Source organism: Monodelphis domestica, chromosome 1, assembly GCF_027887165.1.
Source record: "Monodelphis domestica isolate mMonDom1 chromosome 1, mMonDom1.pri, whole genome shotgun sequence".
NCBI lineage: Eukaryota > Metazoa > Chordata > Mammalia > Didelphimorphia > Didelphidae > Monodelphis > Monodelphis domestica.
Genome location: NC_077227.1, coordinates 645,313,769 through 645,336,952, shown reverse-complemented (window position 1 = coordinate 645,336,952; position 23,184 = coordinate 645,313,769). Strand labels below are relative to the sequence as shown.

Below are 23,184 nucleotides of genomic sequence, written 5' to 3'. Positions count from 1 at the left end.
GGTCTGAGAATCAAATGAGATATTTGTTTAAAAGCATTTGGCAACAGTCCTTGGCATGTAGCAGGTGCTATATAAATGCTTCTTCCCTTCCTCCTCCCATCTACCCCCAAACTATTTGACATTTTGAATTGTCCTGGAGGTATCTCAAGCTCAATATTCCTTTATTTAAAAAAAGAAAGAAAGAAAACCTTTGCTTTCTTCCAAACTATGCTATTACTGTAGAGGGTATCATCATCCTTTCAGGATTTGCAACTTTAGTATCCTGGGCATTCCTCATATCATTTGTTGTAATTTGTATTTTCACAGCATGTCACTTAAGTCCCTTTCTCTACTCATACACAGCCACCATTCTCAGGCACTCATCACCTCCTGCCTGAAATGTGCCCCATAATAAGAATATTTTTCCTCCTCATTTCCACCTCCTAACTTCCATGGATTTCTGCCATTCTCAAATGGAATTCCTTCTTTTTCTTTCTTTCTTTTTTAAACCTTTACCTTATTCCTTGGGACTAGGCAATGGGGGTTAAGTAACTTGCCCAGGGTCACACAGCTAGGAAGTGTCTGAGACGAAATTTAAGCCTAAGACCTCCCATCTCAAGGCCTGGTTCTCAATCCACTGAGCCACCCAGCTGCCTCCCTAAAATTCTTCTACAGGAGCCTTTCTCAACACTTCTTAGTTTTAGTATCTTCCCTCTTTTAATCATTTATTTTTCTTGTAGATAGCCTGTTTAATTCATTTTCTTTTTCTCTGCCCCATTAAATTGAAAGCTCCTTGAGAGCAAGGATTGTCTTTTTGCCTGTTTTTGTATCTCCAGCTCTTAGCAAAGTAGGTGTTTAATGTTTACTGACCAAGTAAATGCCTATTGCATTAGCCTTCTAGTTACTTTCCCTTCTTCACATTTCTCTTCACTTCTACTGCCAAGGTGATTTTTCTGAAGCATAGATCTGACCATCACACACGCGCACACATGCACACACTCATGAGTTCCAGTAGTTTCTTATTACTGTAAGAACCAAAAGTAAAGTAAAGCCTCTTAAGGCTCTTCACAACCTGGCCCTTTTCTACCTTGATAGTCTTCTCTAATTTATTCTTCTGCCTATGCTCTATATCCTACTAGCTCCATCTTACTTGCTCTTCCTCATCCAAAATGCTCCATCTCATATCTCCATGCCTTTGTAGTGGCTGTTCCCTCTGCCTGAAATGTACCTGTCTCCTTTCCATGTCTCTCACGACTTGACTCTAATATTACCTTTTGACCTTTCCCCAGTCATAGGAACCTTACCATGTAAGTTTACCTTCTTACTACACTGTATCTATCATGTATGTGTTGGGGTGAAGTTGAAACCATTGTGGTTTATCTCTACTATAACTAAGAATTACATTTTTTAACTATATAAGTCAGAATTTAATAAGAATTAAGCCTATATACCTCCTGGAATCAATTAAGGCCATTGTGTGCAAGACTGGTCACGTCCTAACAATTCATATAAAAAAGAAGAAAAGGTATCTCAGATATAGAGGGAGTTTGAAGAGATTGGAACAAGTCTAGAATTTCCAGCACAGCTTTGAAGAGTGAATGGGAAGACAGAATTGTAGCAGCAAGGATAATTATCAAGAAGAAACATTATAATATCATTTGCTATTTCATCACCCAAACTTTAATAGTCAACTGAATTTTCCCTCAGATACAAATGAAGATAAATAGAAAGTTAGAGAAACTAACCTCTGCTTGGGTGTCATGGATTTTCCTAACTGGATGCTCAGAACAATTGTGATTGAACTCAGAACTTTTCATCTAAATAAACTCCCAAAAGCTGAAGAGGGAGCCAGTGAAGTCTTACTGGTCATTTGACTGCTTGCAAAGAGTGAATTCTTGTAGCTGGGCATTACATACGTGACTACATATTTTTTGCCTTTCTTTGGCTTCAGTATTTGCCACACAGTAAGGGCTTAATAAATGCTTAGTAAATGACTTGTTAAAATTAAAAGATTTCAGAGGAGTAAGGCAGTCATGAGAAAGACAAGAGAGTATTATGAGTAAGAAGAATTTCTGAGTTTCAGAGTTTAGAGGTGAAAAGATTTTATTTGATAATAGTTAATGAAGTGGCTAGACTTTGGATTTAGGATGTGGGAAATTTGGAAGCAGAGGCCATAGCAATTAAGGTTAGTAAAGGAGATCATGAGTCTGGATACTGCAGTCACAAAGGATGATGGCTGGGAAAGAAAGAGGGTATTGAAGTCATTGCAGGAGAATTGACCTGGACAAACCAGTATTTGATAACAACAAGAAAAGACAGCATAATATAAGGGAATGGCATGAACTTCAATCAATCATTCAACAAAACATTTATTAAGTGCCAGGTTCTTTAATAAAGGAGGGTTTGAAGAGATATGCTGGCAAAGGGACTAATGTTTGACAAGAGAGTGGATACAACCTCTTTTTCCTGTTCCTATGTTTGGGAGTTATTGCATCTGTTTACAAAGTATATGCTACCTTCAATGGTAAATTTTCATTAATCCCAAAAGATGGGAAGAATGCGGAAAAAAATCAAAGAAAAAGAACCCAATAGTTTATGAATCTCACAGTGTACAGTGGAGGTACCAGACAGAAGAGGATAAGATCTAAGGAAGGGTCAGGGTTGAATTAGATAAGAAGCAAGAGAAAGGAACACTCTTTTAAGCATAACAGTTGTTCCCTTAGAGAACAGGGGAACAGAGAATCTGGATTTGCTAGCCAAAGTGAAAGAAATGATAAGTATGTAGAATTTTACAAAATAAATCAGTGCCAGGATTCTAAATAAAATGCTAGTAGGATGAATCATAGACTAGAGCTGTATCTGGAATGAAATATAAAGGTTTTACATCCTTATTTCACAGATAAGGAAACTGAGGCCAAAAAAATGTAGGAATTTGTCCAGGGTCGGAGAGGTAGTAAGTGAAAAAACAAGGAATGAAATTTATATTAAATGGTTCCAATTCAACACATTTTCCACAATACCATGCTCCCTCCTATCTCTGTTGATTGTGGATTCTTCTCAGATAATTTCAGCTAAGGAAGGAAAAAACATTTGGTAGTTAGGAGGATCCTAGAAGGTTTTGTAATTGTGGTTTTCATCCTTTCATACTTGAAGAGGACCAAAACAACAGCACTAAGTTGGAGTCAGCATATAGTGTGTCCAACTGTGGCTGATCAGATGAGACTGGAAGGCAGAAATAGCCTATATGAACCTTTGGAACAGAGATGTCGCTAACTTTACAGGTCTCACATTTCTTTTGAGCTATTGCAATTCTACTTTGGTTACCTTTGATACCCACATGCTATGGGTGCTAGATGGTCCTGTGCTAGTGTCTCCTATGTCTCACAACTGATACCAAAGTTTTTTCACAAAGACCCTTCGATTATGCTTGTTCTCTCCTTCTGAACTCTGTGAGCACTTACCTGGTGAAATAGTCTTTCAGGCAACTGTGGGTTTGGCATTCCAATAACGTGGCCAGCCATTGGAGTTGAGCTCTCTCCAGTGGAGTTGGAAGGCTTTGGTGCTTCAGCTTAAGAAAGGACCTCAGTGTCTGGTACCTTATCTTGCCAGATGACCTTCAGAATCTTCCTGAGACAATTCAAATGGAAGGAATTCAATTTCCTGGTGAGAAATAAATAGATTGTCCTGGTTTCATAGGTGTACAACAATGAGTTCAGCACAGCAGCTTTGTAGACCTTCACTTCAGTGGGCAGTCTAATTCTAGATCCCAAAGAGGTTTAATACCGCCTTATAGCCACACCTCTCCCAGGTGAAACTCATTCCAATGATTAGGGGCGAGGGGAGAAAGGTAACAGATAATAAAGAGTGGCTAATGTGGTTCCAGGTGATGCTTGGCTGAGTTTACTAGTTCATAATCACAGAGAATTTGGTAATACACAATCTCAAAGGCACTTATTAAATATACATTCTTAATGAGCGATGTCACAACAAAAGTGACAAAATAAATATTCAGGTGTGTGTGACTTCAAAATGTTTTTTAGAATCCAATTTTAGTAAATAAGTTAGTGTTTTGCTCTTCATGTTCCAGACCATAAACTCTGTGAAGTCTAGGCTTTTCTGTTTCTCCCATCTCCCCCAGCACCTAGCCCAGTGTTTTGTTCAGAGCAAATACTTCATTCATGGAGAATTCACTGAGTGTAGTGAACCCTTTGGGGACCCCTAATCTAGCTGTAAATTGATATCCAAGCCAGCAACTGGCCCAAACAACGGAATAAAACAAAGAAAGCTGATTCCATTTATAAAAGGCATTGAAATGAACTGTAAAGTTCAAAGTAGATCTCAAAGACAGTAGGGTCACCTAATTTTAATGGAAAACACTGAATTTTCCACTGTTTCCTATAACCACTATTTATTCCTTGCCAATGGCACAAATTAACCTAGATCTACACAAATGCCTGGTGGTTGATTAATTTGAGTTCAGATTTTATGAGGAAACTTTAAGTCACATAGACCCAATTAAAAAATTTAAAAAAAAAATTGTGATGCCAAAGAGTCACTCTTATGTACGTAAAAGAGGAAAGAACAGAATGTCTTGTTGGATGACTAGAACTATAAGACAAGAAAGTAGATATATGTACTGAAACATGGAATGAGAAGCAACGTGGCATAGCAGATAATCATCCTTAGAGCCAGGGAAAACGGTGTTGGTGTCCTTTTTCTGACACATACAACAGAGGTTTCTGACTCTGGGGAAATCTCCTAACCTCTCTGTTTCAGAAGCATCATTTTAGGACTATAACAGAAATGGTGCTAAACTTCATTGATACAAGTAGCTCCCTCTGCAAATAAAATCACAAACCTGGTCCCTTACCCCTAGCTTGCTGGAAGAATTGATATATAGCAAATTCTCCAGATCAGTTTCTAAATTTTGCCCACCTAGGAGCCATATGAATACCAATTTGGATCCTGTTTTGTCTTGTCCAGTTTTAGAGCCAAGTCCTACATGTGCAATCAGGAAGATTTGAGGTTCTTTCTACTGCTTTAGGGAATTTATATTAAAAAAAAAAAAGCTGAGCATAAACACAATCATTCAGGGCCCCCAGTTAGGAAAATTCCTAACATTTAGGTAGAGGTTTGGCTCTTTGCCCTAATTTAAATTTATATTTATCTCCAGCTAACCTCTGGCTTCTTTGTGGTGGAAACAAAATTGCATTTATGAGGGAAGTTTGCGGATAGAATCAAGCGGAGTAGGTTGTAGTCTGTTAATAGACAGGCATTGGGAAAGAGAAGCCGGGCAGAGAACAGACCTTTTCTTAGAGATTCCCTCAGTCCTGATTCAAGGGCCCTCCTCAATAAGTCCTCTCTCTATCACAGCTCAATCCTTCCTTTCTTCTTCTCCTTTTACCTGTAGTCCCTGTATTAAGTTTTTAAGATCCCATTCAGAAGAGGTAGGTTATACAGTAGATAAAGCTCTGGTGCTGGAAGTCAGGAAGATCCGAGTTCAAAACTGGCCTCAGATATTTGCTAGTTGTGTTATTTTGAGCAAGAAACTGTTGTTTGCCTTCGTTTCCTCAACTTTGAAAAAGAGACTAATAGCACCTACCTTGCAAGATTATTGTGAGGATCAAATGAAATGCAGTATTTGTAAAGCATGTAGCACAATGCCTAGCATATCATAGGTGCTATACAAATATCTATTCCCTGCCCCTTTCTCTCAAGCTCATTGGTTTTATGCAAATTCCTTAAATCCAAGTCCCTCAACACATCCAAACCAATTCTCTGTTGTACCCAAGGAGTTATCCAGGCCTAGACTACAGCTCTCAGATTTAATAAAGATCTGCTCTCAGCTGATAAATGTATCAGGCCTAATTGGGGGTATGGGGGTAGAGAGTGATCAATTACTTGATTTAATCAACTCTTCCTTAAATAAGCTAGGGCTGACTTCTGGGTAAAAGGGTTGGAAAATTCATAGACTCATTATTATTATTTTTTAAACCCTTACCTTCCATCTTGGAGTCAATACTGTGTATTGGTTCCAAGGCAGAAGCGTGGTAAGGGCTAGGCAATGGGGGTCAAGTGACTTGCCCAGGGTCACACAGCTAGGAAGTGTCTGAGGCCAAATTTGAACCCAGGATCTCCTGTCTCTAGGCATGACTCTCAACACACTGAGCTACCCAACTTCCCCTAGGCTCATAATTATTAATGGCCCAGAAAAATTTCTGAAGATGATGCCAATCTGAGAGGTCATAGAATTTTATCTAATCCCATACACATTTATTAAACACCTACTGTTCTAGGGACCATGCAAGAAGCAGGGGATTAAACTCAAAAACAAACCAAAAAAGTTCTTGCCCTCCAAAAGCTTACATTCTAAACCAAGGATTATCAATCTTTTACTTGTTGTAGACCCCTCTGGCAACCAGGGAAACCTAAGAACCTCTTCTCAGAAAAAATGTTTTTAAATGCATAAAATAAAATATAGAAGGACACAAAAAAGCCAATTACATTGAAATACAATTATTAAAAATAATTTTAAAGTTCACAGACACCAGGTGGAGAGCACTCAGACCTTTGCCCTAAAACCTCTATCAGGGACAAAGATATGTAGGCATTTTATAACTTGAGGTATAAAAGCAGATAATTAGGGCAGAATTAATTGTCTAACCCAGATTCAGTCAAACAACCTAGTCCTTTTCAAGTCTAATTTTTATTTCAAGTTGAGTCATATCGTTTATACTAAATATATACAACTTTCACTTATTTTAAATTTCAGGTTGTAAATTTTGTAGGTAGTAGGTCATATATGCATTAGTCTAGAGATTTCCAAACTGAAGGCTGAAGACACTGAGGGGTGTAGAATGATTTTAATGGGTCTAGAAAACCATAAATATACACATATACTTTTTTTAGTTTGGAAAAAAAACTCTCTCTCTCTCTCTCTCTCTCTCTCTCTCTCTCTCTCTCTCTCTCTCTCTCTCTCTCTCTCTCTCTCTCCTCTCTTTCTGTCTCTCTTCTCTCTTGCCATATATATATATATATATATATATATATATATATATATATGTTTCTCTCTTCTCTTTTCCTGCTCTCCCTCTCTCTCTCTGTATCTGTTTCTCTCTGTCTCTCTCTGTATCTCTGTCTCTCTCACAGCCACCCCATATTCTCTCTGCATACACACACGTGTATATTGCTATTTCCAACTATATGTAGATTCTATAGTAAGTAATACAATTTAAATACATTTGAAATTATTACTGAATTCATACCAGTTTTTTATAATTATATATTTTCTCCATCAACAAATAGTTCAACTCCTGCTATGTGGGAGTATGGTGAAACTTGTGAGCATCCAAACAGGGTGCTCATATTTGAAAAGGTACTTTTTTAGCCTTATTTAATTTTTTTAAACTTTCAAGGCCTAGAATTTCAAATGGAATCTGAGCAAATTTGGGGTTCTACAAATTCAAAGAAATAAGCAATAGCAGAAGCCCTGAGTACTATTTCAACTAGTATTTCTCTCAAAATATAAGCTCCTGGAGGGTGAGACTATCTTCTATATACTCTGCCCAATGCTTAAACTATTTCGGTTTACTAAAATATGAATTATGGATGTTATTTATGACCTTGGATAGTAAGTAAAAAAATAAATCTTCTAAACTGGGTACCTTTCCATACGGTTTATAATATATATCCTTCCTAATTGAAAAGCCCAAGGTCTATTAGTGGTCAGAGTGCTTGAGTACAAATCCATGGGATTCTTCCAATCTTCCAAAGATACTTAGCTCTAGATTTATAAGTTTCTATATAGTGAAACACCAGAATGGGGCATTTTAAAGCAAGCACTCTCTTTATCTCAATTCTGCAATCTGAAAATCACTTAAGTGTTGCCCAGTTCAGCAGCATAAATTATATCCAACCTCAAGAGCTATAACTCACACTCCTCTTCTAGTGGCTCACAATATGTGTTCCTTCCTTGCAAAAAATATTAACACAATGTTTTTCATGACATATAGGTCCCAGTGCAAACTTTACTACTGAAGAGGAATAACTGGAAGGGTTCCCGGAATGAGAGTTCTCCAGGGCCAGCTGAGGGAGACTGATGAATGCTCCAGTTTCCTGGGAAGGTAGTAGACAGTGGGCGATTCACCGTCCCTGCTTAGGAGGACTGCCTTCCCCTCCAGGAACTGTTCCTATACTTTGCTTCTTGAGCCATGCTGCAGAGAAATGCCACTTCTCCCATGTCAGGGCGAAGCCACCACCACCAGTTCAAACACACCTCTGTGAGGCTCATGGTAAATGCACTGACCTTTTAGCCCAGCCCTTTTCCTTTTTGCTAATCCATGTAATATAAGTATAAATATATCTATCTACATATATAAAAATACATAATCCATGTAACATATATTTAAATATATAACATACAATCCTATAATATATCATAAATTATTTCTATCATTTTAATGGAAATATTATATGGATTAGCATATATTTTATATATTATTTTTAAAATCTATTACATGGATTATCAAAAAGGACTATATATATATATATATATATATATATATATATATATATACACATATACATGCACATATGTGTGTTTATGTACTCCCTTTTGAATGAGCAAGGTTGGGTAGTAGGGCCTGAAGAAGGGAGTTTTATGAGATGAGAGCTTAGTAGTCATTGCTTATACAAGAGGAAATTTTAAATTTAACTCAATATTGATACTGTTAATATTTTATACAAATAGAATGTTAATAAAAAATTAAAATTAAAATATTTTAAAAATAAATAAAAATAGTTTAACTAGTGTTCAGCAAGTACCTACTATGTCCAAGATATTGTACATACTTTGGGGACACAAAGACAAACCAAAAATGAAAAATAATCCCTGCCCTAAAGAAGCTAACAATCTGTTGTAGGAAATAAATAACAAATTCTTTTTGATCAAAGACAAGCATGTGAATGTAGTGAGGGGCATCTGCTGACTCCTGGTTATGTACAGTATATAGATGAAAAGGTACAGTTTGACAAAATTCATGAAATGAAAAAAGACATCTCTGTTTCTTAAAAAAAAATTAAATACCAGAAGTATCATTTATTTATTTATTTAAATATATAGCTGTGTCTATTAAAAAAAAGTAAAGCCGCTGGCCTATATTACATCATAAGGATCATGGACTCAATTAACAATTAGGGTTTTAAAGCTAGAAGAAACTATTCTATTGCTGCTAGGCTTAAATGTTTTGTTGTGGTTTAGTCATTTTTTAGTCGGGACTCATTGTGACCCTATTTGGTGTTTTCTTGGTAAAGATACTCAAATGGTTTGCCATTTCCTTCTCCAGCTCATTTTTTAGATGAGGAAACTGAAGCAAATGGGGTTAAGTGACTTGCCCAGGGTCACACAGCTGATACAAGTATCTGAGACTGGATTTGAATTCAGATTTTTCCTGACTCCAGCTTGACACTCTATCCATTTTGCCTACCTTCCCAGAGACTTAAGTACAAGCTCATTATTGACAAGTATGGTTCATTTTATCTCTAGAGCCAGTATTGGGGTATAGAGAAATGGTTGATGATGGCTACAAATCTACCGTGCTACAACCTTGTCGGCTACAACAGCATTCCTTAATATCATGTAAACTCTTTTTTTTATCTTATTGTTGTTGTTGTTCAGTTGTTTGGTCTTGTATGACTTTTGTGACCCCTCTGAACCATAGTCATCAATGAGGTTTTCTTGGCAAGGATGCTGGAATGGCTTGCCATTTCCTTCTCTAGTGGATCCATTTGTCAGGCAGTCAGAAGGTGAATATGGTGAAGTAAGAAACACTGAAAACCTGCCAACTACTCTCCAAATAACCAAACGAAAAAGCCTCAAAACAAACAGTGAAGCAGCAGAATCAACAGAAAAAGGAGTGAAGCAGTGTTCCAGCCCAAAACAATGTGGAGAGACAGCAAGGAGGACTCACCTTACTGCAGTACTAGGAGAGAGCTCTAAACATGCAGAATCTAGATGCAAAAGAAGACAAATGACAGCAGAAAGAACACAGCCAGATGGGGCCAGACTCAGCAGGGAAAGAGTAGAAACCAAAGCAAGACAGAATAAGCAGTATTGGGAGGAGAGTCTCACTGCATGGTCCAGCCTGAACAGAGGCCTGGCTTAACCCAGCACAGGCAGTAGGAGGAAGAACTTAAGTCCAACAAGGTCTAGCTTTGGTGGAATTGGGCAGAAAGTAACTGGAATTAGATGAACTGAAAAGCTACAAACCACAACAAATCAGGCCAGCCAGTTCACTGTCAAAGGGATTTTCTTAATCTCTCCCTCTGTTTCCTTAAGAGGCTAGAGAGCAAGATTTCTAAGTAAATCAGAACTGACAGGTTAAGTGAGTCAGTAAGCTAGAGCTGAAGATTCCTTTACCAAAGAGAACATGACCTGAGGAGAAGGAAGTAGCATGCCCACTGACAGGAAGTTTAGGGGGAGGGGGGAAGTTAGTCAGTGAGGAGAAAAGAGAGCAGGAAGTCTGTCTCTGAGACAATGGGCTACTGGCAGTTGGCTGCTGACAGTTGGGCTGCTATAGAAAATTGAAGGAGAGAGTGAATGGTGGCTCTCTATTATTTTAGAGAATTAGATAGTTAGTGAATAATTTATAAAGTGGAATGGATTAGGCCTGGTGTGCCAGGCAGAAGAACCTGTCCTGAGAGGACAGAAATAGTTTTAGGAAATTTTAGGTGGTTATTAGGAATTTTACGTATATTTATAGGGGTATAAGATTAATAATATCTCTTTTATATCTTTCAATCTATACTTTTTTCTTAGATTAAACAAAGTTTCTATTAAACTGCTCTCCTCACTTTGTCAAACTCCTTAATTCAACCCTTACAGCACCTCTACAGAGTGCTCAGTCTAAGAACAAGATTGCTAAGTAGACTCCAGGAATAGTCCAAGTGCAGGACATTACTCCCTCCACCCCAGGAAGAGAGCTAAGCTACAGCATATAGACCAAGTCCAAGGGGGAAAAGAAGCCCAAAATGAGCAAAAGACAGAGGAAAAAGCCTGATGCAAGAAAACTATTTCAACAAAAGAGATAAAGTATAAGCTCAGAAGAAGACAATAAAAAAATGAAAATGTATGAAACCTCAAAGGAAAATGTGAACCCCTGGAAGAGCTCCATAAAAATTTAGAAAAATAATAAGAAACTTGGAATAAATATAAGAAAATGATAAAAAAAATAACAGCTTAGAATAAAAACTTAATGAAGAAAACAGTTGGAAATAAAATACCTCAAACAGGAAAATAATTCCCTAAGAAAGTACAAAACCTGAAAGAAGAAAATGACTCTAAAAATTAAAATTAGACATATGCAAATTAATAACTTCATGAGGCAGCAAGAAACAAAATCAAAAGAATGAAAAAAGAAAAGAAAATCTGAAATCTTTTACTGGAAAAACAACTGACCTGGAAAATAGATCCAGAGAGATAATCTGAGATCACTGGATTGTCTGAAAGTCATGATCAAAAAAAGAACCTTGGCACCATATTGAAAGAAATTATGAGGTAAATATTCCCTGATGTTCTTGAATAACAAGGAAAAATAGATATCAAAATAATTTACTGATTACCTCCTGAAAGCGATCCGAAATTTAAAAATCCCAAACCAAATTCCAAAACTCTCAAATCATGGAGAAAATACTAAAAGCAGCCAGAAAAAATAATTCAAATATTATGGAACCACCATAAGGATTATACAGGAGCTACTAGCTTCTACATCAAAGAACCAGAAGGCATGATATATGACACTCCATAGGGCAAAGGATCTAGGCCTACAACTACATATCATCTACCCAGTAAAACTGAACATAGTATTCCAGCAGAAGAAATAGACATTTAATGGAATAGAGGAATTTGAGGCATTCCTGATGAAATGTCCAGAGCTAAAAAGAAAATTCAATGAACAAATTTGACACTCAAAATAAGCATAAAAAGGAAAATGGAAAAAACTCAGAGAATCAGTAAAGTAAAACTAATCACATACTTGCATGGGTAAATGATAACTAGGATACTTGAGATTTTTGTAGTACAGGAGATATCTAAAGTACTTAATATACTTAATCAAAAGAGGCAATGGGGTTAAATTGATTAGATTCCTTGCATGGGAAAATAATAACTAGAATACTTAAGATATTTATGGTTCAAGAAATGTAAAAGATACTTAAAATACTTTAAGGGAATCAAGAGAAATAATGGAGTTAAACTGACTAAGTTACTATTAAGAAGGTAACTAAGATATAATAACTTACTATAACTTAGGATACTTAAAGTACTTACTATTAGAGCCATTTATGAAAATAAGCACATATAAACAGAGAGCAGAGAGTAAGTTGAATATGATTGGATCATATTTAAAAAAGGGATAAGAAAGAATACAGGACTATACTGGGAAAATAAAAAAGGAGAGAAAGTTGGGAGTAAATTATCTCACATGAGGAGGCATATAAGAATGAATAAAGTAGAAGGGAAGATAGAACAAAAAGTTGGAATAGTATTCACACTCAGGTATAAAAATCTGTCTTACAACAAACTGGGGAAAAAATCTTTATAGCAAATATCTCAAACAAAGGCTTCATTTCTCAAAAATATGGAGAACTGAGTCAAATTTATAAGAACGCAAAACATTTCCCACTTGAAAAATGGTCAAAGGATATGAACAGACAATTCTCAGATGAAGTTAAAACTATCTGTAGTCAGATGAAAAAATATTTCAAATCACTACTGATAAGAGAAATGCAAATTAAAACAACTCTGTACCCATCAAATTGGCTCACATAATAAAAAGGGAAATGATAAATGTTGAAGGCAATGTGGAAAAATTGAGGCACTAAAAACTCCTGGCGAAGATGCAAACTGATATATCCATTCTGGAGAGCAATCCCATGCTCAAAAGGATATAAAATGGTGCATATCCTGACCTAGCACTACCTCTATTAAGTCTGTTTCCCAAAGAGAGGAGAAAAGAATCTACAAAATATTTACAAAATACAAAAATATTTATAGTAGCTATTTTTGTGGTGGCAAAGAACTAGAAAGTGAAGGAATGTCTATCAAATGGGGAATTGCTGAACAAGTTATGGTATATGAGTGTAACAGAATATTATTGTGCCAAAAGAGATGACAAACAAGATGATCACAAAAAAAAAAAAGTCCTGTAAAGACTTATAAGAAGTAATGCAAAGTGAAGTGAGCAGAACCAGGAGAACCTGCAAAATAACAACAATAATATATGAAGATCAGCTTAACTATTATATTATAAAGGAGGCAAGGATCCAGGACAACTCCAAGAGATTCATGATAAAAAAAAAAATGGGGTATCTACTGCTATAGAAGGAGCAGAATCTGAATTCATATTAAAACATACCATTTTTTACTTTATTTCTTCTATGCATTTTTCTCTAGTGTAGGCAATGTCTTCTTCACAACATGAGTAACATGGGAATATGTATTATATAATAATGCCTTCTTGAGGAATGGAGAGGGATAGAAAGGAGAGAAAGAACATAGATTGCAAAATGTAACAAAGTAAATATTAAAAATTGTATTAACATGTACTTTGTAAAAAAATCATTACAAAAAAAAAATTAAGTTACTTACCTAGAGTCACTCAACTAGGAAGTGTCTGAGACCAGATTTGAACTCTGTTCTTCCTGACACCAGGTCCAGTACTTACTGATCCACCTCTGCTTCATTCTTTTTAAATGTGCTCACATTGTAGTTTTTTTTTTTTGTTACTCAATAGGGAATGGGAAAGATTACCATAAGGAGCATAGTTAAGTATAAAACCTGTATCCTAAAAATGGGAAACCAGATGCCTTTTTTCTTTTATGCTTATTTACAGATAAACTCTTTACCCTGGATTCAGATGGCTTTCTGATAGAAAGAACTGCCCTCTAGAGGAGGTGAGGAATTTCCCATATACTGCTCTTGGGATCAATGCATCCTTATCTTCATCATGTCCCATGCAAGATAAATTCATTATCAGATAATCTAATCATTAAGATTACTTCAGTTTTGCTACTCACACTTCATCATCACCCCCATTGACTCTGCCTCTCTCATTGGAGGGCTAGAAGGTGGAGCACAAAACAGTCTCCCTTTATAGAGGCATCAAGATGCCAGCTCTCTCTTCATTTGCCAGCAGCTGTCCTGCTTGCTTTCATCATGCCTCTGCACTTACTACTTTCCAGTAATCCTCGCCTTCCTCCCCACCTTTCTTTTGTATATTATCTTCCCCTGTTAGACTGTAAGTCCCTTGAAGGCAGGGACTGCCTTGCTTTTTCTTTTTTATATCCCTAGCATTTAATGTATTATTTCTTAAGAGGGTTTAGAGTTAAAATTACCTCTCAAGAGAGATTACAGAATTAAAAACGGAGGGAGAGGGGGAATTGACATTGTTACATAATTCCTTCATTTCATTGATTAGAAAAAAGGTCCAGAGAATTTAAGTAACTTACCTGGATAGTAAGTGGCAAAAAATGGATTTGGGATCTTATGCCCCCAATTCCAGTGCTATTTCTACTATATTATGCTTCCTTCAACACCAAGTCTTCAACACAGCTCAGGCTTATTAGAAGAGTATTGCTTTCTCATATCCAGAACTACACACTCTACATTAAAGCATCCGGAAATTAGAAATAATAAGGTCTCATTTATCTAATCTCTTGACATCAAAACCCTCCAATCTGTTGAAGTGGAGAACTAAGTAAGAGGGTGGACAGCTTTGCAGATTACTGAATCTCTCCACAAGTATAATTTTAGTAAAAAAAAAGAAAATAGGATGTTCCCGAATCCTTCTCTAAGGCTATATTCCTACAAATCTTATTGATCATGTGTTCTATATAAGGAGCTGAAATAGTACCTTGGAGGCAAAATGGGATACATGAGTCAGTGTTCCTTCATTCAAGAAATTCTTTAGAGCTCTAAAATCCTATGATTTTTCCTCCCTCGTGTGCAAATTCTATTAAATATCATATTAGCAATTTTCGAAAAGCAGGGTTTAAACCTACTTCACACAAAGAAATCACCCTAATAGACTTATTTTAAGCCAATGGTGACATCCATAATTTAGAAGTAATAAGGAAACTATAAACTTTCCACAATGACCATAATTAAGTAATCCAGAGTAGAACTGGGCGAATACCCAAAGCAAATAAACAGAAATACTCTGTGGCAGAACAAATAGTACATTGTGCCGATTTCCCATAAATCTGCAGTTACTAAGTTAGATTTTTTAAAAATGCTTCATAAATGTTCTCCTCTCCTCTCTTTAAAAAGGCAGAGAAAGGAAGAATTTTAAGATAAACAACAAATGATCAAAAAAGGTACAAATGATGAAGATAAACTAATCTGAGAATGTATATAATGACTTTCCCAAAATAATTTATATTCTCTCAAACTACATGTGATTGATATATTACAATAGTTTCTGAGCTATGAACTGGGTTACAAGAGTCAAAATGTAAAAGCAACATCAAACAGAAGGAGTTAATAAGCCATCTGGCCTATATCTCAAATAACATTTGGATGTGTCCACATGGCTGAGGCCAAATGGCAAGCAGCCAACATGCTAAGAGGAGCCTCTTGTAGTATCTTGCAAATAAGGGGAATCTCCCCTAATGGCATTTTTTGCCCCTTTGGAGTCAGCCCTATTATATAACAAACAGAATGCAAAATGATGCAAGCCTAAGAATACTAACTTGTTTCAGTATATCAATCAACCTTCTACAAGAAGATCTCTGAGATTATCTCCAATATTTACCCAGTATATGTATTTTTGGCATATTGTTTACCACACCTTATACTTTGAGCTCCTTGAGTGAAGGAACAGGAGCTTTTCTTTATTTTCCAGAACTTAGCATAGTACATGGCACATAGTAGGTGCTTTATCATAAATAGTGGTTAACTAATTGCAAATGACCAAGCACAACATGATCTTTATAGGACGATAGAATAACCTATAGCTATAATTCTGACTACAGTCAAAATATAGTAAAATCTTAAGTACTTCACATAATTGGGGAATAGGATACTCTAATTTTCTTGTTAAACAGAAAATTCTTTTTTTATTTCCACTGCTTTATCTCTTCACTGAAGCCATTATAAGGGCTACAACCTATTTAACAGTTAATATAAGTAATAGGCTATGAAAAATGAGATGTGCATAAATGTCTTTGATTCCATCACCATTTCTCAGAGGTGTTTAATAAGTGTAAAACAATCACCATAACAAAGAGGCCATAAGAGCCCAGAAACCAATTCAACCAGCCAACATTTGATTTCCCCATCATCTAAAAAAACAAGATGTCCAAAGGTAAGACAGGTTTAGAATTGGTCATTTTCACAAATAGAACAGAGAATGATAACAGAGAACAAATAACAGTGCTATGCCATAAAGTAATGACAAGGGGTAGGGAGGAAACAAGTCTCAAGAAAACTTGGCTCATGTTAATATCAAAGAAGATCAAATTCTGTTTATTACATTGATCAATCCTTAAATGCATTCAGCATTAGGAATGTGGACTGTAAAAAAAAAGTAATCTGATCATGTAGTAAGAAAAGAAAACAAACAGAAAAACTAAAGACCTGTAGGAAACATTCCAGTAGGTTGGACAGATCTTCTGTATGGGCTTGAGGGAAGGATGTGGAAATGAATCACACAGGATGAGACATTGTGGATGGTTTTCAACTTGTTTGAGGAAAGGGAATAGATACATAAGGTAGATTGTAGTACCAATGAAGTATTAAAAATCTTTGTTAAATATCTTCTATTTGCTGAAGTTACGAGTGTAGTGTATAAAGCATAATTATATCATTTTCTAAACCTATGATTAAGGATCTTTTGGTATCTTTAAGTTACTCTTCTTGCTATTAAAAGTGAATTGTAACAAAATTATAGACATTTTAAAAAATTGAACTGAATGTGTAGCCACTGGGCAATATATCCTGGAGGTGTTTTGCTGTTTCTTTAATAAATTTCTGATAGTAACTTGTGGTCTTTCTCCTAAAATTCAAAAGTCTATAAAAGAAAGGTAGGCAAGAAGATAGAAGGTAAACAGGGAGGGAGGAAAGATGAGAAGTCAAAACAAAATTAAGGTAAGAAAGGAAAGTGACAGAGGGAGGGGGAAAGAGGGAGAGGAAGAAGGAAGAAAGAGAAGGAAAGAAAAGGAAAGGGAAGAGTAGTGGTATAGTAGAGAGGAAGGGAGAGAGGAGAAAGAAAGAGGTCAGTGTTTAATGTTTTTGTCATTTAAGTTTTTTATTGAATTTCTAGGCTACAAATAAAGTTTTTTAGTGTCTAGTCTTTTTTATTATTATTAATAAACATTCTTCTCCAAAGTTTTTCAAAAACAAAAGTGAAAGTAGAGGAAATCTGGTGAAAACTATTCAGAACTTTAAAGAAGTAACATGGTTAATTAAAAAGTGTGTGAGATTTGTAGTAAGTGGACCTCTATTCAAACCCTGTCTCTGTTACTTATTTGCCACATGACTTTGGTCAAGTCATAGAATATCTCTGGGCCTCAGTTTCTTCATCTGTAAAATAATGGTGTTAAACTAAATGCCTACAAAGGTCCATTCCAAGTCTAAAACTATGATCCTATTTAAAGGTAAATCAAAATGCAAACAGTTCATTATCACCATCAGGCAATCTCACATCAGACCAGCAAAATTGCTACTTCTGAATTCAAAGATATTTCATCTATAGTCCAGAAAATAGTACTATATGAAACAAAAGCTCCTATTTCACCAGAAGCTTTCTAAGGAAAACCTCTCAATGAACAAAGAATTTCTATGAAACTTTTTATGATTCATAGTAGTTTCAATGACAACCACATCAAACTCTTGTTTTAAATCTGAAATCTAGCAAAATTCAGAGATTTGGGCTGAACATTGATTTTTATTCAAACTAGGTGTTCAAAGACAACCTCATGGAGTGTGAACCCATATCAATTATAGCTTTCAAAGCTTTAAATGACATCCATTAGAAATGATGGTTGGGTTGTAAGCAGTCCACCGTTGAGAAAAGACAACTCAACGCTGATGGTAGAAGATAGTCTACCCTCTTCTTTATTATCCAATGTTGCACCTTACATAAACAACCTGGAAAATTTTTTGACTTGGCCAGTAATGAATCTGAACAAATGACTGAACATGGGGCTCCAGAACCAAAGGTTTAACATACAATGCAGTGAATCAGCCCTACCCACATAGAAAAGAAAAGGGTGATACAAATGATGATAATTCATTTGTGGCTGATTTTTTTTTTAAAAGAATGGTTTTAACAAAGTGACTATGTGTCTTTTTAACATCCGGGAACAAAGCCAGACATCTGAGAACAGTTAGTCAGTGTCATAACAAAAGGTTAAAAAAAATCACCAATTCTGACAAATGTAAGTAGATGTTGGATCAAAATATAAGTGACTTCTTTAAAGGACAATGGTGCATTGTTCTCTAAACCTGTCTGACAAGGCAAGGAATAAAAAATAGCACCATTTTAGGAAATGACAGGGCTGAGTTGGACAGATATCATTCAGTTACTGAAGGTTATCTGAAAATTTAGCTTCTTCCATTACAAAAAAAGTCAAGACATCAGTATTAAGGATCTTGAAGTATCCAAAATAAAGCTGCTATAGTTATAATGATAAATTAACCTCAATAAAACAAAGAATGACAGGTCAGATTCAATATTTCTAAATACATTACCTTGGTGAAACATTAAGCTCTCAGTTCTTTGCAGAATGTCATTGAACTAAAACAATAACTTGATCATCCAAGTCTTCTTCCTTGAATTGTATACCTTTTATCAATGAAAGGAAATAGGGGTATGTGATCTTTTATAATAATAAAAAGAAACACTTAAGGAAGAACAACAGAACTCTATCTTTTAAGAAGCAAGTCCCATTCAACCTTGAACAATCAATTATTTGGTATACTATTGTGGGGATTCTTTTTGTACCTGGGTTGGACAAAGTGAAATCTAAGACTTCTTTGAGTCTCCACAAAACACTTTATGAACACAACTATGCCTAATTTCTGTTTCTTTTTTAAAAGATTATGATGTTGCCAAATAAACTTAATATATATGAGCCTTTTGATTAGATTATAAATAAAATCAAATGTGTAAAAAGATATCCATGTCTAATAAGAATGAATTAACAACCCCCAACCCCCTCAAAAAACAATTCAGCACCACTATTGATCAAAGATACAAAGAAGTTTAATGCACAACTTTGACTGTTGAAGATATGAAGTTGATTTAGGAAGCCAAATGTAAGAAGAGATCACTAAAATCCAGACAAAGTATCAATTGTGCATCACAGCCATTAAGTTCTGTAGGAGTTAAGAAAATGAAGAGATTACTCTCAATTGGGGTGGTCAAAAAAGTTTTCATAATGGATTATATGAAAATTTGAATCTAGCTCTGATATCAATAACATCCTTAATGAAAATTTGAAAGGCAGTATATGAACCCAAAGACATAAACAAAGGTTAGAACAATTATTCCTATATGTGTTTGGCAATTCTTTCAATCTCTAGACACATTATAAGATACTTTCTTCTGGATCTTCATTAGCCTGTCAATCCAAAGGAATCTATCAAATTCTCTAGAAAATATGGTACACAAAATTACAGAATCTCAGCTTTGGAAGGGACTTCAGATAACATCTAATGTAATTTACACCTGAAACAGATTCTTCTTGACAACAAATTCAACAAGTGACCATCTAGCCTTAGCTTAAAAAGCCCTCAAAGGATAGCAAACCAAGATAGCCTATTCCATTTTAGGCATAAGTATCACTGTTCAGAAAGTCTTCCTTATATCAAATCTAAATTGATCTCTTAAATTTCTACTCAAATCTGGAGTAAAGGTTGAAATACCTTTATCCACAAATTTAATGAGACTAAATAGAAAGAGGGATTTAAGTGAAATACACATTTAATGAAAAGAATATATTATATAGAATGATCCTGTGAAATAGAAAAAATATGGCTACCAAATCTCCATTCCTACACATATGAAATACTTCCTATAAGAAAAGAAAGCCTTAAGAATAAATTCTACATAGGAAAATTTACTAATCACAACATTCATTATATTTCAATAACATATGGGATAAATCTGCTTTTCATCACTCAAAATTATTTTTTTTCAAAAGTCTTAGCAAAATCAGTCAAAATATATTTGTTCTGGATACTCTCAGAATAAAACTGTCACTTTGGGGTAAATTAAAATACAATAATTCAATCTAAGATTATATGCTCTAGACAAATTCATCAGTATATAGAAAAATTCTTAGTATTTTGTTACAAATCAATAAAATACTGAATCAAACATCTCAATCCTTTTAATAGACATGTGAATATGACCAAATGATGAATCTAGTATTAAACATTTTCCTTCTGCTGAATGGAAGACCGTGTTGGTAGGAATGTTAGCAAACAGGTACAAGTCCTGGCAAGTAACCATGCATAGCAATTCAATTTGACTTCTTAGAAAGTCTTTAACAAGTAAGTCTAAGTAACCAACTGAGGAAAAATCTTTGATAGTATGACATTAATTTAAAGTATCCATTAGTATTTTAGAACCAACATCAAGAATGGAAAATGTCTCATTTTATCAAAGTGTGGTTCAAATAATCCATTGTTGATGTGAAGACTAAGAAAACAAGAAAGGTACTTGCTCACCTACTTATTCCCCGGTCCATTATTTAATTTGACAACTAATGACTTTTCATGGGCTCCTGTCCCTCTTCAAATTCACATCAAGACTCCTTCCAAAGAAATAACTAACCAAAAAACAGAAACATTGACAACTTCTTCCATCATTCAACCACTATAACTCTGATGTCCTTGGATTCTATTTCCAAAGAGCACTGTCTGCATAAAGAGTAACATGAAATTTTTCTATATTTTTCAAACTCTCAAAGATTTCCACATCTAATGACTTTCAGGTATTAGATTTATCCCTTTGGGAAATTATTTTTTTAAAAACAAAAGACCTCTTCCACTCCAGAATTCCTGCAAACTAGGACCGATATCTGTGAGTCTCCAACCTCGGCTCCTAGTGTATGTGTGTGAATATATATATAAAATACATATATATATACATATTTTTTTTCTTCCTATGTCCAGTTCCAACAAACTTACAAATTCCACAATCCAACTCGGCTTTCTTCTACGAGCAACAAGGAGATTGCCCTTTGTCAAAATTATTCTGTACTTTTCCACCCCAGTAGCACTTTTCACAGTTGGGATTATTCTCCACATTGTTGCATACAGTCAAAGTCACTCAAGAATTCCTACGGTCCCAGAAGCACTAAAAATACATAACAGCCTCCTTACAATAATGGCTGTGAATCACAGCATTCCTCGGCTGACATAAGTAGTTAAAATAGTTGGGGGAAAAAAGTTAAATAAAAGTTTTTTAAAAGTTCAAGTAAAAAAAATGAAAAGGGGTTGAAAAGGACTCCCCTACCGTCTAACAATATTAAAGTCTGTCTCAAATTTACAAACGTCCTCAGCAACATCAAATGCCGCAGCTTCAAACACACGCGCCAGCTTCAAGCCCGGCAGCTTCAAATGCGGCAGCTTCAAACACACGCGGCAGCTTCAAACGCGCCAGCTTCAAACAGCCTTGTGGCAGCCATCTTGTACACGCTCAAAAGAGCACAACCCCAGGAACCTTAGGCAGCCACCTTCTCCGAGAGGCTACACAGAGCCTTTGTTGGGGGGAAAAATGGAAGGAGAGAGAGAAAAAAAGGAATTTGCAGACATCAAATTAGCCCATAGAGGGAGCTCGTATAGACCCATAATTTCACAGTAATTGGAATCTCCTCTAATTTAAAATATGTGTGTCATTTGTTAGAGAGAGACTCAAGAGGTCAAAGAGTACATGTCTTCCTTCATACCAATCTCTGTCTACCCATAAAATGTAATTCCACTTATACCCCCTTGACCGTGGGTTTTGTTACCTCAACAAAAAGAAGAAGATTCTTGGCTACATGTTCTCCACATCTAGCCCAGCAATTAAAGTGATTCTTCTGTGTGCACCATTAGGGTGAATCCACCTGAATAAAAAACCGTAATAAGAATGAAGTTCCAACAATTAGAATTGTCATGGCAATGCCCTAAATCTCCTATTCACTGAGTGCGGTTTAGAAAGCGATGTACTCTCTTTCCAACTTGACTAGAGATACTCTTGTGGTTATCCATGTCTCTCGTTGTCTAGTGTCCTTAAGCTAGGAATGCTGCAATGTGCCTCCTAACAGAGGATAATAACTGAAAACAAAACGAGGTAATGTCATAGGGCTTTTTCAATGAAACACCAGGGAAACCAAATTCCACATTCTTTCAGAAATGCCACAGAGAAATGTGCCTCACAATAAAAGGAGAATCTAAATGTGCAGTAGAGAGTGGGAAACTATTCTTAGCTCTTGCGGAACATATTTTGGGAAGAAAAACAACAGTTTAATTGATCTGATTCCAAATATTTAGATTCATTAAAACGATACAAGACTGAAGTGGTTACTGAGAACATTTAACCTGAAAAGAAAGGTTATTTCTCAGTAAAAGTAGATACGAATATAGAGTATTCACTGACTATAGGAAAAACCAAATCTGTAGGGTTTAATCAGCCACTTATCATATACAGATTTCCTTAAATTTAGAATAATTATTAGATCCTACCCCCCCAAAAAATCCACTTTATTCTAATGAACTTACTGCTTTTTTTGAAAAACAATCCCCAACTTGTTTGGTGAGTTTAACTACCTTTATCAAAATAAATTGTTTCTAAAAAATGGTAAAATTTGAGGATTTAAACCATGTCAGAATATGACAGATGCCATTTTAAGCATTGCAATTGTTTTTAAAAGTAGGGAATGTTATTCTGAAAAAAAAATATTTCCTTGAAAATGCCAGGACAGAGCTCAATTTCAGAACCATATTTGTCATGCCTAGCTTCTAGACAAATTCTGCCAGTAAAAAGAGGCTGCTTCATTTGATTCTGCTGCCTCCAAACCCTCATCCTTTTTTATAACTTCTGTTCTTGCTGTCTTTGAAAGGGCACACTTTTCAAATTTCATTTGGAATTCACCAAATAAAAGTTTTTATCAGATGGTCAAGTTCCTCATCTCCCCGTTTTCATGCCAGTCCCAACT

At 35.5% G+C, this 23,184-nt stretch overlaps 1 long non-coding RNA gene across 2 annotated transcripts in view; it reads right to left on the bottom strand.

Annotated features, from left to right (window-relative positions):
• LOC103101945 (uncharacterized) overlaps window positions 1–22,345 on the bottom strand; it is a 73,730-nt gene extending 51,385 nt beyond the window's left edge. Inside the window, exons 1-3 of one of the 2 annotated variants that reach the window (XR_008915635.1) lie at window positions 21,173–22,345; window positions 18,728–19,354; window positions 3,441–3,639 (exon numbers count right to left, since the gene is read on the bottom strand). This is a non-coding gene — a long non-coding RNA (uncharacterized LOC103101945). The remainder of the gene's footprint in view (window positions 1–3,440; window positions 3,640–18,727; window positions 19,355–21,172) is intronic. The other variant, XR_459250.3, reaches the window with a different exon arrangement.
• Window positions 22,346–23,184: the final 839 nt, after the last annotated feature.